This window comes from Xylocopa sonorina, unplaced genomic scaffold, assembly GCF_050948175.1.
Source record: "Xylocopa sonorina isolate GNS202 unplaced genomic scaffold, iyXylSono1_principal scaffold0117, whole genome shotgun sequence".
Classification (NCBI taxonomy): domain Eukaryota; kingdom Metazoa; phylum Arthropoda; class Insecta; order Hymenoptera; family Apidae; genus Xylocopa; species Xylocopa sonorina.
Window position 1 is genome coordinate 365,779 of NW_027490188.1, and position 14,168 is coordinate 379,946.

A 14,168-nucleotide genomic window follows, 5' to 3' on the forward strand; every position below is an offset into this window, starting at 1 on the left:
TGCTAGGATATAGCGTTTGCAGATGTCTACGTATCGTAGCAATATAGTTCTAATGCTACTTAAATCGCGATATCGCATCTCACATATATGTTTGTGATAAGATATAATATTCATTGCGAAGTGTCATGTATACCTCGTATTCACTTCAAAAGAGTGTAAATGCGAATCTCCCTTGCTAGGAAATAGCATTTGCAGATGTCTACGTATCGTAGCAATAGAGTTCCAATGCTTCTCAAAACGCGATATCGCATCTCTCTTCTACGTTTCATGATAAGATATAATATTCATTGCGAAGTGTCATATACACCTCGTATTCACTTCAAAAGAATGTAAATGCGACACTTCCATGCTAGGAAATAGCGTCTGCAGATGTCTACGCGTCGAGGCAATAGATTTCTAATGCTTCTTAAAACACGATATCGCATCTAACTCCTATGTTTCATGATAATATATAATGTTCAATGCGAATTGTCATGTATACCTCATATTCACTTCAAAAGAACGTAAATGCGAATCTTCCTTGCTAGGAAATAGCGTTTGCAGATGTCTACGTATCGTAGCAATAGAGTTCTAATGCTACTTAAATCGCGATATCGCATCTCATTCATATGTTTCGTGATAAGATATAATATTCATTGCGAAGTGTCATGTATACCTCGTATTCACTCCAAACGAATGTAAATGCGACACTTCCATGCTAGGAAATAGCGTTTGCAGATGTCTACGTATCGTAGCAATAGGGTTCTAATGCTACTTAAGTCGCGATATCGCATCTCATTTCTATGTTTCGTGATAAGAAATAATATTCAGTGCGAAGTGTCATGTATACCTCGTATTCGCTTCAAAAGAATGTAAATGCGAATCTTCCTTGCAAGGAAATAGCGATTGCAGATGTCTACGTATCGTAGCAATAGATTTCTAATGCTACTTAAATTGCAATATCGCATCTCATTTCCATGCTTCGTGATAAGATATAATATTCATTGCGAAGTGTCATGTACACCTCGTATTCACTTCAAAAGATTGTAAATGCGACACTTCCATGCTAGGAAATAGCGTTTGCAGATGTCTACGTATCGTAGCAATAGAGTTCCAATGCTTCTCAAAACGCGATATCGCATCTCTCTTCTTTGTTTCATGATTAGATATAATATTCATTGCGAAGTGTCATATACACCTCTTATTCACTTCAAAAGAATGTAAATGCGACACTTCCATACTAGGAAATAGCGTCTGCAGATGTCTACGCGTCGAGGCAATAGAGTTCTAATGCTTCTTAGAACGCGATATCGCATCTAACTCCTATGTTTCATGATAAGATATAATGTTCATTGCGAAGTGTCATGTATACCTCGTATTCGCTTCAAAAGAATGTAAATGCGAATCTTCCTTGCAAGGAAATAGCGATTGCAGATGTCTACGTATCGTAGCAATAGGTTTCTAATGCTACTTAAATTGCGATATCGCATCTCATTTCCATGCTTCGTGATAAGATATAATATTCATTGCGAAGTGTCATGTACACCTCGTATTCACTTCAAAAGAATGTAAATGCGACACTTCCTTGCTAGGAAATAGCGTATTCATATGTCTACGTATCGTAGCAATAGATTTCTGATACTACTTATATCGCGATATCGTATCTCATTTCTATGCTTCGTGACAAGATATAATATTCATTGCGAAGTGTCATGTACACCTCGTATTCACTTCAAAAGAATGTTAATGCGGCTATTCCTTGCTAGGGCATAGCGTTTGCAGATGCCTACGTATCGTAGCAATATAGTTCTAATGCTTCTTAGATCGCGATATCGCATCTCATTTCTATGCTTCGTGATAAGTTATAATATTCATCCCGAAGTGTCATGTAAACCTCGAATTCACTTCAAAAGAATGTAAATGCGACTATTGCTTGCTAGGAAATGGCGTTTGCAGATGTCTACGTACCGTAGCAATAGAGCTCTAATGTTACTTAAATCGCGATATCGCATCTCACATATATGTTTGTGATAAGATATAATATTCATTGCGAAGTGTCATGTATACCTCGTATTCGCTTCATAAGAATGTAAATGCGAATCTTCCTTGCAAGGAAATAGCATCTGCAGATGTCTACGCGTCGAGGCAATAGAGTTCTAATGCTTCTTAAATCGCGATATCGCATCTCATTTCTATGTTTCGTGATAAGATATAATGTTCATTGCGAAGTGTCATGTACACCTCGTATTCACTTCAAAAGAATGTAAGTGCTACACTTCCATGCTAGGAAATAGCGTTTGCAGATGTCTACGTATCGTAGCAATAGAGTTCTAATGCTACTTAAATCGCGATATCGCATCTCATTTATATGTTTCGTGATAAGATATACTGTTCATTGCGAACTGTCATGTATACCTGGTATTCACTTCAAAAGAATGTAAATGCGACACTTCCTTGCTAGAAAATAGCGTATTCAGATGTCTACGTATCGTAGCAATAGATTTCACATGCTTCTTAAAACGCGAAATCGCATCTCATTTCTATGCTTCGTGATAATGTATAATATTCATTGCGAAGTGTCATGTACACCTCGTATTCACTTGAAAAGAATATAAATGCTACACTTCCATGCTAGGAAATAGCATTCGCAGATGTCTACGTATCGTAGCAATAGAGTCCTAATGCTTCTTAAAACGAGATGTCGCATTTCATTCCTATGTTTCGTGATAAGATATAATATTCATTGCGAAGTGTCATGTATACCTCCTATTATCTCCAAACGAATGTAAACGCGAATCTTTCTTGCAAGGAAATAGCGTTTGCAGATGTCTGCGTATCGTAGCAATGGAGTTCTAATGCTTCTCAAAACGCGATATCGCATCTCATTTTTATGCTTCCTGATAAGATATAATATTCATTGCGAAGTGTCATGTATACCTCGTATTCACTCCAAACGAATGTAACTGCGACACTTCCTTGCTAGGAGATAGCGTATTCAGATGTCTACGTATCGTAGCAATAGAGTTCTAATACCTCTCAAAACGCGATATCGCATCTCATTTCTATGCTTCATGATAAGATACAGTATTCATTGCGAAGTGTCATGTATACCTCCTAAACACTCCAAACGAATATAAATGCGACATATCCTTGCGAGGAATGAGCGTCTGCAGATGTCTACGCATCGATGCAATAGATTTCTAATGCTCCTTAAAACGCGATATCGCATCTCACTTCTATGTTTCGTGATAAGATATAATATTCATTGCGAATTTGCATGTACACCTCGTATTCACTTCAAAAGAATGTTAATGCGAAACTTCCATGCTAGGAAATAGCATCTGCAGATGTCTACGTATCGTAGCAATAGAGTTCTGACGCTTCTTAAAACGCGATATCGCATCTCATTTCTATGTTTCATGATAAGATATAATATTCAATGCGAAGTGTCATGTGTGCCTCGTATTCATTTCAGAAGAATGTAAATGCGACACTTGCTTGCTAGGAAATAGCGTTTGCAGATGTCTACGTACGGAAGCAATAGAGTTCTATTACTTCTTAAAACGGGATATCGCATTTCATTTCTATGTTTCATGATAAGATATAATTTTCATTGCGAAGTAGCATGTATACCTCGCTTACACTTCAAATTTATGTAAATGCGACACTTTCTTGCTAGGAAATAGCGTTTGCAGATGTCTACGTATCGTAGCAATGGAGTTCTAATGCATCTTGAAACGCGATATTGCATCTCATTTCTATATTTCATGATAAGATATAATACTGATTGCGAAGCGTCACCAAAACCTCGCATACACTTCAAGTGAATGTAAATGCGACACATCCTTGCTAGGAAGTAGCGTTTGCAGATGTCTACGTATCGCAGCAATATAGTTCTAATGCTTCTTTAATCGCGATATCGCGTCTCATTTCTATGTTTCATGATAAGATATAACATTCATTGCGAAGTGTCATGTATACCTCGTATTCACTTCAAAAGAATGTAAATTCCACACTTCCTACATATTGAATAGCGTTTTCTGATGTCTACGTATCGTAGCAACAGAGTTCTAATGCTTCATAAAACGCGATATCGCATCTCATTTCCGTGTTTCGTGATGAGATATTATATTCATTGTGCAGTGTTATGTATACCTTGTGTTGACATCAAAAGAATGTAAATGCGACACTTCCGTGCTAGGAAATAGCGTTTGCAGAAATCTACGTATCGAAGCAATAGAGTTCTAATGCTTCTTAAATCGCGATATCGCATCTCATTGCTATGTTTCATGTTAAGATATAATATCCATTGCGAAGTGTCATATATACCTCGTCTAGACTTCAAAAGAATGTAAATGCCGCACATCCTTGCTCGGAAATGCGTTTCCAGATGTCTCCGCATCGGAGCATTAGAGTTCTAATGCTTCATTCAACACGATGTCGCAAGTCATTTCAATGATTCATGGTAAATTGCAATGTTCTATGCAATATGTTACATTTGTCTGCATCTAGACCTTAGAAGGATGTGAATCCTATGCTTACTTGCAACAGAATATCGTTTCCAGATCTCTATGTGTCCAAGCAAGACATTTCTAATACTTCATGCAGCGCGATGTCGCATCTCATTTCAACGTTTCAAAGCAAAGAATCTGTAATCATATATCCATAACATTATGCTTAACTGTTAGAGGTCTTCAATAGAATGTGAACTATATAATTCCATGCAACGCCATGGCGCTCCGTAGTGTCTGTCTGTTAATGCAATCGAGCTAGAATTCTCCATGCAATGCGCTGGCGCATCCCATTTCATTGTTTCAAAGTAAGAATGCTGTAATCTCTTATGCATAGCTCTATGCTTATCTGCTTTAACACTTCATAAGAATGTAAATTCTACAGCTCCATGCAACAGGATTGCCCTTCGTAGTGTCTACATGTCGAGACAATAGAGTATTAATGCATTATACAATGCCATGACTCATCTCATTTCAACGTTTCGAATTAAGTAAGCTGTAATCTCCTATGAAAAGCATTATAATTATCTGCTTCTACTCTACAATAGAATGTGAATTCTATAGATCCAAGCAACAGGAGGGCAGGCTCTCCACCATCCTACTGCCTGCCCTGATGCGGGCAAAGGATTCCCAGGGCCACTCCAACCGCGACCAACATCTATCTTATACTCTAACCGATTCATCGTTATGCGTTTTCCATTAAGCTTGCCGGAATCAGTGATATTGATTCGCTCAATCTAAATTATTATTTTCTTTTTAAGTTTCTCGATTTTTTTAGTTTCTCTCACGATATCGTCTATTTCGTTGTACCTTACCCTTACAGTATGGTATAAAATCTGTTGTTTGATATTTCTAGCATTTCCTCTTAATAAATGCAATGCTTCCACATATTTTCTTTCTCTTTCTCTTTAGTTACATTGCTGTTATTTTATGCTCTTCACCCTCCACATTCCCTTTCTACACCATCTCGGAACAGGCGTTATACGATTACTGCAGGATGACGCCCCGGTCTCGTTACACCGAGATCGAGTGTTCTCTCTTGCATCCGTTGATTTATATATGTTATATATTGAAGAATATTTCCTCTTGTCCTTTGTATATTTCGAATGAAATTACATTGACAGAAGTACGAGCTAGTTCTGCACGCCTATTTGAAACAACATTAAATCACCTTGTTAAACAATAATATATTAAATGTGACTTGGACTTTTAAATTTGAATTTATAAACATCTAACAGGTAAATATGTTTTTCTTACTATTCATATCGTTATACATTCAGTGATTTATTGTGTGCTGTGATTTCATATATTAACTGCTTGATTATATTTTGCAATGAACTTTGCGTACCAAACATTGATTTTACTCCTGATGGGAGTGGATAGTTCTTCGTTTTATATTCTTATATCGCATTCATTATAAAAGTATATGATATCCTTTTTATGCAGTCATGTATAATTATGTACATACAAATTCGCGATTAAGTAGCTATGTGTTCAAATTCAATTCCGAATAATGCACTAAAAAGCATCCCAGATAACAAACGGCAAGATGGTAGCGACACCATGCCGGCACTATATTGCCACTTCCCAGGATTGTCAACTGATTCGTAGTCATCTGTGACCGGATTCGTTAACTAAAATGCCAGAACGTGTTACCAGCACGTTTTCGACAAGCGAATCGCGCAGCACCAGCACCATGGTGACACGCGTATCATCGCTCCATTCATGAATCTCCTCAGCAATGACGCAGGATCACATTTGGCAATGGGGAACCTGTGCTTTCATACAAATTAGAACCGTTAGATGTCAGTAGATGTTTAGCATATGACTATTGATAGACATTTTGATGGTCGTTTTCCTATATTTATAGTTATTGAGCGAGTCGTATATATTTCTTTTAATCCATCATAGACTAAAAATATTATTTATAAAAAAAATATTACTTATAAAATAAAAATTCATGCTGTTGCGTCCCTAACTTCGCCTTGTGTAATTTTTGAAATAACATGCTCTCATCGTATTTAATGTAACCCTCAATTGCATGAATTTGTAACAATAAATTGAAGAAAATATATATAAAATAAGTGTATATATTTTTATGACAAAGTAATTATCGACTTTATGGAAAAAATCGCCCTATCGAGCTAGTTTATAGAAATTAATAAAATCGAGTTCTTATATCTTTGTTTTGTGCCGGTGTATCTATATTGGAATCAAAATAAATAAATTGCCCAGTTTAGTCATTTTTCATATTTGCTTATAATTTTTATGGAAACAGCTTCCCCATTAGTCACGGCCGTGTAGCCCGTGTGCTATATCTCGGTGCTTTAATAGTGCCATGATACGAATGCCGCCCCAGTACTAACATTATGCCATTTCGAAAGCTGAGTAGGAGCACTTTGTTAGCACAGTTCTGTCACGGAATTCATTCCTTCCGTTGTCATTGGCGTGCCAATCGCTGGCTGTTTGGGATATTGTAGTGCATGAGGCAGACTTGTTCCTTATCATCGTCAAGGAGATGGATTTTCACTCCCCCCTTTTTGAATTTTTTAAATTATTATTTGGAATTTTTGCCGTTTCTGTATCTCTATGACCGCATTGTGGATTCAACTTATGTACGATCTTTTTGGTCTTCATCTTTTGTTACATGTAATATTATATATGTGATGCACGTTTGTTATGTAATGCTCCGATTTGTAAGCCTCAGATACTTTCATTCTTTGGTAAAGCAACTTATTCGATTAATATATATTTATTAGACATAGATATAAACAATTAGAAAAATGTTATTAAAACGCTATTAAAAATGTTGTTGTAATTATATATTTAAGGTCTGAAGATGTAGATGCAATTAATGTCCGATATTTTACGTGATCCAATCGACGTATCAAGTGAGGCTATGAAATATAAAAATCTTTTACTATTCTTGGACCCCTTTACATGTTAAATGAATGATTAATTCTGCAAGACAAGAAGCCTGAATTAGTGAGATCACTAGGAACATAAGTAATTTGTAAGTAACACATCTTTTCTCTTTGAAATATTTGCCTTTGCATAGAATAGAACGTATAGATATAATTGCCTGTTTTGTACCCATTTCGGTCCAATTCTATTATAGTCTTTGAGCAGAAGTAATATTGATTATACTTGATTTTTGCAATAGTTCTTCGATTAACAGATTTTATTAACCTAGAATCATCATTTGACGGATGTATCAATCTACTTTGTAGCTCCATCAGTTTCTTTTTCTGCTCGCTACTTTCCATTTTCAGTTCCGCATACTTATCCTTTATCACCATCATATATGTTGCGTAAAATTACAATAACTTTTTGTCCTCAAATTTTGCGGATATTTCAATTAAATTTCCTTTGATTAAATAAACGGAAATTAAAAAACAGTGGCACGTACCATTTCTTGGAAACGTTGTATCATAAGTTGCATCTGACTGTTTTGAAAGGCACGCACTTTACTTAACGTTTGCAATGATTCGGTTAGCGAAGTAAAGTAATATTCTACTTTCGAAACTGTTGGCTCTTGTAATTCTAAGGCAAATATATTCATCTGTCGACATCGTGAACATTGTTTTTTGGCAAAATTCCAGAAAAACAAATATACTATAAGTAAAATAATAAACATCATAATATTAAATTTAACTCTGTTCATCGTTGCCTTGTTGGACACATCCATAACAGTATACAGGGTGGGGCAGTAATAATTAGCACCTCAGATATCCACGAAACTATAAGTTTCATAGAAGTTTTTGCTAATATAAAATTGCATAGTACAAAGGGGCCATCCGTTGATGAAAATAGTTTTTTTGTAAGTGGAGTTATGTTGGACATATGAAGGTTACCTTCATTTTTTTAAAATGAATTGGTATGTCCATTCTTCCGTAATACGATAGAGCATTTTAAAACAAGTTTAACGATCTGTAACATGAAGGCATTGAAGGTTACAAAAAGTAAAGAAAGGCGATAATACTCACGGTTTTGATAGTAAATGAAACATACGTATTGTAAACAGTGGTGGAAGGCGTAATACTTACCGTTTACTTCACTGTGAATAAACACTTTTCGAAGGGCATTTCAATAGTTTGCAGCATAAGTTAAACATGATAAGATTAGTATTGAAAAATCGGTTCGAATACGTTTGGTTAGGCTGTTCTTTGTGTCGTTCATTTTATAAGTACTGAGCTGCGGATTCCTGAGGACAGCTCACAAAATTGTTGAACTATGGAAGATTATCATTGTGAATTTGAATCAAAAGGTAATTAAATTCCATTAGATTGTAAACAGATCTCAATGTTTCATTTTAGATAGTAAGATTAAATACTCTTTACAAAACTACAAGAATGGATACATACCTTTCTGTTATTATTATTTCATAAAGAATTATAATTGCAATTATATAGTTCATTACGATAAAAAATGTTTCTCAGAAAATTCTAAATATTAAATTAAAGAATCAAGTAAAACATTTTTGATAATTACGAATATGAATAATACTTGAACATTCCAATAGAAAGATGTATAAACAGGAGTTAAAAAAGTCAAACATTCAATTTCAATTCCAGAATTCATCTATAAGAGGTAAAATGTTTCGAAAGCTTTAATTACAGTCTTTAATGCAAGCAGTTGGGCAGTATTTCAATTTTTAAGAAAATTGATGAAAGTCAACCATTTTGAAGTGGTCAGAATCTTTGTCGTTTGAGCAATAAGTGAATAACAAATAACTGCATAAATTCCAGGCTTAAAAACTTATGGATTAAATCCTATGCAGACTCGTTTATGAGCGAGTTACTAAATAATAATCCACACTAAGTAATCATTTTAAAACTTAAACGATTACATCTCGCGAACTTTCAAAGATATCAGAAGCGTGAAAAGTATGTGGTTTATCAAAAACTCTTCTAAAAGAACGGACGAAGCCAATAGAAATCTTTGTTGAAGTAAGCAAGTTCTAAAGTTCTAAGCAATGCGATGGCCCTTATCTGCCTATGTTTCATAGCAAGTAAGTTCTGAATTTCTATGAATTCCGATGGAATTCCTCACTACTAACGTTTCAAAGTAAGTTCTCAAATTCTCAGTTCTACGTATAAAACTATGTGTGTTCTATATATCTATGTAAAGTGATGGTTCCTATTAGTTGTGACGGAAACCTATATATAGTAAGTCAGGGAAGCTCGAAGGGGTTGATTATCTAAATGCTTTAAGGTGTAAAACGTACTTTAATCTAAAGCGATCTATCGTTCCAAGGTATCCGCTCACGTACAACTTTTCTTGGGCGTCAGCTGCTCAGAAAGTAGCAAAGGGATAGACTACACGACTCCGGGAACCCTGGGGCGGAAGAACCCTTGAAACTTCGAAATGCTCCTCCTCTCGACTATGCCTAGCCAAGTACACACACTCAGGTCGCGAGATACTGACGTCACGGCATGTTTATTTATGGTCTCGACGTCGGTTTAACTAACAAGGGCTACGGGAAACTACGCAATACGCCGCGAATTACCGGGTATCATAACTCGCTTCACGATATAAGATACAATATACAATATGCGACACAAGAAATAGGACGCTTTAGCGAATAAGCTCTCACGTTCTCTTCTTCAGGTTCCTTGAATTCGCTAGTGGTCCTCGGGTCTCCTGCATCCTCCTCGGGGCTCCTTGGTGGAGTGGGCTGTAGGCTTCCGTATTGTTCGGGTCCATCGATCAGTGGACTTCGGCGATTTCCTCTTCTCGCCCCCATGGGTGTCCCTGAGGGGATCCTCCTGATCATTTAAATTGCGTAGCGCCTCGCGCGCCGCGCTCCCATGGCCCACCTGCAGGGCCGCTGGACTTTTGACTTCTCTTTAGGGGGTTAAGGATGGTTGAGGACCTTCTCACATCCCTGAGCATTATAAAGCACAAAAGCAGATAAGCATAATGCGATGCATAGAGCTTTACAACCTTCTAACTTACTTTGAACTGTTTATATGAAATGCGATATTGAGGTGCATGAAGCATGACAAATTAAATGCTTCGGCGCTTGGACATCTAGAAACGCTATCCCCGGGCAAGAAAGTGTTGGGTTCACACTCAATTCATGTGCAGAAGCAGATAAACATAACGCGATGCTATGAATATTACATCTTATCATGAAATATAGAAGTAAGATGCGCAGCCGCGTTTTACGAAGCATTAGAACTCTATTGCTTCTAAACCTTCAGATATAGAAACGAAATTCCGTAGCAAGGAAGTGATGCATTTACATTCATTTGAAGTGTAGAGGAGATATACATAAAGCGTTGCATTGAAATTACATCTTATCATGTGACTTAGAACTGATATGCGATATCGCGTTTTATAAAGAGTTAGAAATCTATTGCTTCGATGCGTTGACATCTAGAAACGCAATTTCCTAGCCAAGAAGTGTGGCATTTGCATTCTTTTGAAGTGTAGACGAGGTATACATAACACTTCGCAATGAATATTATAACTTATCATGAAACACAGAAATGAGATGCTAGTGCTTCAATACGTAGATATCTGGAAACGCATTTCCTAGCATGGATGTTTGGCATTTACAATCTTTTGAAGTGTAGACGAGGTATACATAACACTTCGCAATGAATATTATATCTTATCAGGAGACATAGAAATGAGATGCGATATCGCGATTTAAGAATCATTGGAACTCTATTGCTACGATACGTAGATATCTAGAAACGCTATTGCATAGGAAGGAAGTGTCGCATTTACATTCTTTTGAAGCTAATACGAAGTACACATGACACTTCGCAATGCATATTATATCTTATCATGAGACATAGAAATGAGATCCGAAGTCGCGTTTTAAGAAGCATTTGAACTCTATTGCTACGATACGCAGACATCTGCAAACGCTATTTCCTAGCAAGGAATAGTCGCATTTACATTCTTTTGAAGTGAGCACGACGTATACATGACACTTCGCAATGAATGTTATATCTTGTCATGAATCATAGAAATGAGATGCGATATCGCGTTTTAAGATGCATTACAACTCCATTGCTAGGATACGCAGAAATCTGCAAACGCTATTTCCTAGCAAGGAAGTGGCGCATTTGCATTCTATTGAAGTGAACAGGAGGTATACATGACAATTAACAATGAATATTATATCTTATCATGAAGCATAATAGTCAGATGCGATATCGCGTTTTAGGAAGCATTAGAATTCTATTGCTTCGATACGTAGAGACCTGCAAACGCTATTTCCTAGCAAGGAATAGTCGCATTTACATTCTTTTCAAGTGAATACAAGGTATACATGACACTTCGCAATGAATAATATATCTTATCATGAAACACAGCTGTGGGATGCGATATCGCGTTTTAAGAAGTATTAGAACCCTATTGCTTCGATACGTGGAGATCTCTGCAAACGCTATTTCCTAGCAAGTAAGTGTCGCATTTACATTCTTTTGAAGAGAGTACGAGGTATACATACCACTCTGCAATGAATATTATATCTTATCACGAAACATAGGAATGAAATGCGACATCTCGTTTTAAGAAGCATTTGAACTCTATTGCTACGATACGTAGACATCTGCAAACGCTATTTCCTAGCAAGGAATAGTCGCATTTACATTCTTTTGAAGTGAGCACGACGTATACATGACACTTCGCAATGATTATTGCATCTTATCATGAAACATAGAAATGAGATGCGATATCTCGTTTTAAGAAGTATTTGAACTCTATTGTTTCGATACGTAGACAACTGCAGACGCTATTTCCTAGCAAGGAAGTGTCGCATTTACATTTTTTTGAAGCGTAGACGAGGAATACATGACACTTCGCAATGATTATTATATCTTATCATGAAACATAGAAATGAGATGCGATATCGCGTTTTAAGATGCATTAGAACTCTATTGCTACGTTACGTAGACATCTGCAATCGCTATTTCCTAGCAAGGAAGTGTCGCATTTACATTCATTTGAAGTGAAAACGAGGTTTACATGACACCTCGCAATGAATATCATATCTTATCATGAAACATAGAAATGAGAGGCGATATATTGTTTTAAGAAGCATTAGATCTCTATTGCTTCGATACGTAGACATCTGCAAACGCTACTTGCTTGCAAGGAAGTTGTCGCATTTACATACATTTGAAGCGTAGACGAGGTTTACATGACACTTCGCAATGAATATTACATCTTATCATGAAACATAGGAATGAGATGCGATTTCTCGTTTTAAGAAGTTTTTGAACTCTATTGCTTCGATACGTAGACATCTGCAAACGCTATTTGATAGCTAGGAAGTGTCGCCATTATATTCTTATGAAGTGTATACGAGGTATACATAGCACTTCGCAATGTATATTATATCTTATGATGAGGCATAGAAATGAGATGCGATATCGCGTTTTAAGAAGCATTAGAACACTATTGCTACGATACGTAGACAGCTGCAAACGCTATTTCCTAGCAAGGAAGTGTCGCTTTCACATTCATTTGAAGCGTAGACAAGGAATACATGACACTTCGCAATGATTATTGCATCTTATCATGAAACATAGGAATGAGATGCGATATCGCGTTTTAAGAAGTATTTGAACTCTATTGTTTCGATACGTAGACAACTGCAGACGCTACTTCCTTACAACGAAGTTGTCGCATTTACATTCATTTGAAGTGAATACGAGGTTTACATGACACTTCGCAATGAATATTACATCTTATCATGAGACATAGAGATGAGATGCGATATCGCTTTTTAAGAAGCATTAGAACTCTATTGCTACGATACGTAGGCATCTGCAATCGCCGTTTCCTTGCAGGGAAGTGTTGCATTTACATTCATTTGAAGTGAATACGAGGTATACATGGCACTTCGCAATGTATATTATATCTTATGATGAGGCATAGAAATGAGATGCGATATCGCGTTTTAAGAAGCATTTGAACTCTATTGCTTCGATACGTAGATATCTGCAATCGCTACTTCCTTGCAAGGAAGTGTTGCATTTACATTCTTTTGAAGTGAATACGAGGTGTACATGACACCTCGCAATGATTATTATATCTTATCATGAAACATAGGAATGAGATGCGATATGTCGTTTTAAGCAGCATTTGAACTCTATTGCTTCGATAACGTAGACATCTGCAAACGCTATTTCCTAGCAAGGAAGTGTCGCATTTACATACATTTGAAGCGTAGACGAGGAATACATGACGCTTCGGAATGAACATTATATCTTATCATGATAGATAGAATTGACATGCGATATCCCGTTTCAAGAAGCATTTGAACTCTATTGCTTCGATATGTAGACATCTGCAAACTCTATTTCCTTTCAAGGAAGTGTCGCATTTACATTTTTTTGAAGCGTAGACTAGGAATACATGACACTTCGCAATGATTATTATATCTTATCATGAAACATAGAAATGAGATGCTATATCCCGTTTTAGGAAGCATTAGAATTCTATAGCTTCGATACGTAGGCATCTGCAAAAGCTATTTCCTTGCAAGGAAGTGTCTCATTTACATTCTTTTGAAGTGAATACGAGGAATACATGACACTTCGCAATGAATAATATATCTTATCATGAAACATAGAAATGCGTTGCGATATCCCGTTTTAATAAGCATTAGAACTCCATTGCTACTATACGTAGACATCTGCAAACACTATTTCC

The 14,168-nt window shown here is 36.4% G+C and overlaps 1 long non-coding RNA gene across 1 annotated transcript in view; it reads right to left on the reverse strand.

The window, feature by feature from the left end:
• The window catches only part of LOC143432384 (uncharacterized), a 207,994-nt gene that overhangs the window by 113,641 nt on the left and 80,185 nt on the right, over nt 1-14,168 (reverse strand). The window lies entirely within an intron of this gene.